We start from the raw sequence: 5,173 nt of genomic DNA, 5'->3' as shown, positions 1-5,173 counted from the left end.
TAGGATTTTGCTGAGTTTGACTTCCAGCAAATATCAGGATAGTTGAAGTCGCCCATCACTACTACATCTCTCTTTTCTGAATGTGTGGTCATCTGTTCTAGAAAGATATCATCCAATTCCTCAGTCTGACTTGGGGGTCTGTAGTCACCTTAACATCCTTGTTGTTTCCCTCCCATTTCATTTTTATCCAGATGTTCTCCACCTGGCTTCCAGGATTGATGTCCTGGATCTCTTCACTGGTGTAAATGTCCCTGACATATAGTGCTATTCCTCCTCCTCTCTTGTTTGGCCTGTTTCTGTTGAAAATGTTATATCCCTGTATTCCTACATTCCAATCATGAGACTCATCCTACCAGGTTTCAGTGATGTACATTTATTACAGGGTAAACACAAAGAATGCAAGTTACTGTTTTTCCATAATCTCTTCTCTTCCTCTATTAAGTAGGCACATCTTCTAGTAAAATATAAATGGATAAAAAAGAGAAACAAAACAACAATATCATTGGCCGGTTACAAACTGGCATTTGGGACGTCCGGAGGGGCGTCTCTTCTAGTCTACGGACTCCGATTCTACATGGCCAGCGCCATCTTTGCGTATCGGACGTTGAGCGTCCGTACGCGTCGCGTCCTTTGTGACGTAGCGAGTGCGCCCCTGGCGCCTCGCTACATCGCAAACGCGACTCTAAAAGAAGCTCCATTTTGGAGCTTCTTTTTCAGTCTGCACGGAGCTGCGCCGTGTGGCGGCTCCGGCTCCGGCTCCCCGCGCGGCGGTGGCGGCAGACCGCCGCAAAGCGGCGGTTTGTATCCCGCCATTAGGATCATTAGCAACAATTATATAACCTATTGCCATGTATTTCTAATCTATGTCACATCTAATGTTTTTCTTTTTTTCCAGGAACATAAGAAAGGGGTTCCAGATTTTCCTACATGTTTCCCAAGAGTCACCTTGCGCCAAGCAGGTAAGTTTGTACATTTCCGCCAAATCTAACACTTTTAATATCCATTTGTTACAATCTATATTATCTTTGCTTTTCCAATTTGCAGCGTATAATAATCTTGATGCTGTGATTAAGTAGAATAATAATTTCCCAAACTTCCTATCTAGACTATCATCAGGTGTCATTCCTAAAAGGTAGAGTTCGGGTTCTTGCGGGAATTTATGCTCTGTTATCTGCTATATCCATTCATGGATCTGTTTCCAATATATTTTTACATGTGAACAATGCCACCAAAGATGGGAAAAAGAACCAGGAACTTTTCTGCACTTCCAACATTTCAAGTCAGACCCTTTATAAATTTTGGCCAGTTGTGTCGTCGTGAGATACCACCAGAATTGCATCTTATAGTAATTCTCTCTTAAATTGTAACTAGTGGTATATTTCATTCTTACTCTCCAATTTTTTTCCCATTGGACCAGTGGCAATGTATGTTGAATGTCTTGAGCCCATTTAGACATTCTTACTTTGATATGCTCTTCTTCCATCTCTTGGGCTAATAACAATTTATATAATTTGGCTATTTTGGGGGGGGGGGTTGAAAGAAGTATATCATCTAATTCTGATTTATTAAGATCAAGACCAGGAGATGCTTTATCTAATCGAAATCTTTCTTTTAATTGTCTGTATGTGAACCAGCCAATATTCAGTCCTTCGCTAATCAAAGTTTCAAGGTGCTTCAAGTTTACATTCTTTGTTATCTTATCAATTGACAAGAGGTGCTGGTAGTTTGCCCATTTCCTTGGGAAAATGTCTTGATCTGGATGGAATGCTTCATTAATCGAAACCCATTGAGGAATTTTAACATAAAAATCTAGTTTTATATTTTTGCCAAGTTTTTATTAAGGCTTTTCTTATACAATGGTTCTTAAAGTCCTGATTTGCTTTTAGTTTTTCATAAAAAAGATATGCGTGCCATCCGAAAACGTTATTATATCCTTCCAACTGTAAAAGCGGTTTGTTCTCTAATATGCACCATTCGCTTAACCATTCCAAACAGCACGCATAGAAATAAACTTTGAGGTTAGGAACTGCCAAACCGCCATTCCTAGAGCTATCTTGCATTTCCTTCATTTTAACTCTTGCCTTTTTCCCTCCCCAGATAAATTTGATCAGATCTTTATGCCATGTTTTAAAGGGTTTTTCATTAGTTAATATAGGAATGTTTTGAAACAGATACATTACCCGGGGTGGAATGTACATTTTTATAGTGGCAATTCTGCTCAGCCATGATAACCCAATTTTGTTCCATTTATCCAAATCTTTCTTAATGCCTTTCCAAGTTTTTTCATAATTGTTTTGAAAGAGGTCCCTATTATTTGTTGATATTTCAATGCCTAGGTATTTAATTTTGTTTTTAATCTGATACGTGAGTTTTGATTGTAATTCTACTTTCTCTTTTACTGACATATTCATTACTAGCATGGTTGTTTTATCTTTGTTCAGTTTTAACCCAGAAACCAACCCGAATTCATCCATGATTGCATTGAGATATATTATATCCTCCAATGGATTTGCTAGTGTTAACAACAGATCATCAGCATACGCTCTAAGTTTATATTGAGTTCTCTTAACTTTAACTCCTGTGATTTTGTTATCTTCTCTTATTGTGTTGTTGAGAACCTCCAAAACCATTATGAACAGTAATGGGGACAAGGGGCATCCTTGTCTAGTGCCTTTCAAAATATTAATTTCTTTGGGTTTTTTCTCCATTTACTATTATTTTTGTTTGCATTTGATATATATTATTAATCCACTTCTGAAATTTCCCCCCGATATTCATTTCTTTTATAACCGCTTTCATAAATTCCCATTCTACGTTATCGAAAGCTTTTTGGAAATCACAGAAGATTACGGCTAGCTTTTTATCAATTTTTCTACCATGAAATTCTATTAAATGTAATATATGCCTTATATTTTCTTTTATTCTCCTATTTGGTAGAAACCCACATTGATTTTTATTTATTATGTCTTTAAGAATGGATTTTAATCTTGCTGCTAATATATGAGTAAAGAGTTTATAATCCACATTGCTTGAGTAATGCTATCAGTCTGTAGTTTTCTAAATCCGTCGGATCTTAATCTGGTTTTGGGATTAAGATCGTACTCGAATGAACCCAAGATCTGGGTATGCTATTATGCCAAGCATTATTCATCACTGTTAATAGATGGTTTTCAATTTCATCTTTAAAGGTCTTATAATATTCTGATGGGAAGTCATCTGGGCCTGGTGCTTTACCATTCTTGCTTGACTTTATCGCCTCAGTTAGTTCATTCAACGTGATGTCCTGATCAAGAAATACCTTTTGATCATTCGTCAGAATCTGAATCCATCTCTTTTCTAAATACTTTGTAATGTTTGAGTATGATTTTTTTGCAAATACCGTTGAAAAATAGTTACCGAATGCTTTCTTTATTTCTTCTTGGTTATTAATATATCTGCTGTTTGGTTTTTTTATCATTGTGATAGTACTTTTTTTAATCTTATCTCTAAGTTTATATGCTAAGAATTTGCCTGGTTTACCAGAGTGTTCAAAATGTGTTTGCCTAATTCTTTTCATCTTTTTATTAATTTCTTCTGTTAGTAAAATTGAAATTTGTTTTTGAATAAGTCTAATTTAATGTATTATTAATTTATTTTGCGGTGATTCTTGTCTATTAAGATTGTCTTGCAATTCTTTAAGTTTTCTCTGATACTTTTTCCTTGGTTCTGCGCCTTTTTGAATAAAAAATCCCCTCATCGCTGCCTTCGAGGCATCCCATACATTATTTATATTTATGTCTCCTACTATATTTTCTTTAAAGTAGTTTATCAACGTTTGTTTGGCTTCAGATACTATTTTTTCATTTTTAAGTAACATGTCATTTAATCTCCAAGACCATTCCTTTTGACCTAATATCAATGACATAATTACCGGGTTGTGATCTGAAATGATCTTAGGAAGGACTTCAATATCGTTAATTCTTATAGGTAGACCAGCTGAGAGAAAAAACATGTCCAACCTTGCCCATGATTGATGAACCTCAGAAAAAAAGTGTAGCTTTTAGCATTATTATATTTTACTTGCCAACAATCAAGCATCAAACAGTATTCCATCATGTCAAAAAACGCTTTAGGTAGCTTTCCTTGGGTTGTTTTAATCTTCCTTTCTGAATGCCTATCTATAAGTGGGTCTATCACCCCATTCCAATCTCCTAACCCCACTATATTATCAAAACAGATCTTTTTTTTATTTTGCCTAATAGTTTTGAATAGAATTTATCTCTTTTTTCATTCGGGGCATAAACTCCTAAAATTAGGGTATTTTGTTTTTGAATATCCGTTAATACCCCAATATAATGCCCTTTAGGGTCATTTAGCACTTCCTGTCCATTTAATCTTTGATTTATATATAAAGCTACACCTTTTTTTTTAGTTGTACCTGCTGCAAAACATTGGCCCAGTTTCAGATTTTCAAGGACTTTTAACTCATTTTTACATATGTGTGTTTCTTGTATACAATAAACGTCACATTTTTTTTTTTTGTAAATACAGAAAAGCTTTCCTTCGTTTAATTATTCTATTAATACCTTTAACATTCCAGGTAAGTAATTTAAGCCTACTGGGCGTCATCATAGCTTGGGAGAAAATCCTCCAGATCTGAGTCTATAACTTCATTCACTTCTTTTCCGGTCATTTCTGCCACTTCATCTTGGATGGAGTTGTTAACAGTCAATTTCAGTGCAGACTCAGAGTTATCTAGTACAGAGGCGTCCGACGTTATGACAGATAACTGACAATTCATCCTCACCCTTATTTGCTTTTCCCATATGATTTTTCCTTTCCTGTGCAGGCGTGTTGTTTTGAGGAGATGATGGGTTTTGGGGATGAATTTTCTTTTGTGCCTCCTTTGCTGTTGAAACTTTACCATTTTCTGGAACATTTTCTCTTTTCTTTTCTTTCATATATTTGTCCCAGAAAAATTTAATAAATAATAATAATAAAATCTTTATTTATATCCCGCCCTTCCAAGAAGATCAGGGCGGCTTACAACAATGCAACAAGTGCAAACAAATACAGGTTAAAAACACGAAACAATAACAATACACAGTCTAAAACAATAACAAAGGCCCCGTTAGCCCATCCTCATAGCCACGGAAGAGGAGGGAGGCCCACAGGATATTTAGTCGGGGAATGC

General features: G+C 35.7%; 1 protein-coding gene across 2 annotated transcripts in view; it reads left to right on the top strand.

Annotated features, from left to right (window-relative positions):
* The first annotated feature begins 893 nt into the window (after positions 1–893).
* The window catches only part of LOC121922984 (zinc finger protein 883-like), a 19,287-nt gene continuing 15,007 nt past the window's right edge, over positions 894–5,173 (top strand). For both annotated transcript variants that reach the window (XM_042453028.1, XM_042453027.1), the window contains exon 1: positions 894–959. The gene's annotated coding sequence lies outside the window, so the exon portion shown is untranslated. The remainder of the gene's footprint in view (positions 960–5,173) is intronic.

The sequence above is a fragment of the Sceloporus undulatus genome, chromosome 2 (assembly GCF_019175285.1).
Source record: "Sceloporus undulatus isolate JIND9_A2432 ecotype Alabama chromosome 2, SceUnd_v1.1, whole genome shotgun sequence".
NCBI classification, from domain to species: Eukaryota; Metazoa; Chordata; class Lepidosauria; order Squamata; family Phrynosomatidae; genus Sceloporus; species Sceloporus undulatus.
Note: the sequence above shows the minus strand (reverse complement) of the source record. Positions and strands in the feature narration are given on the sequence as shown.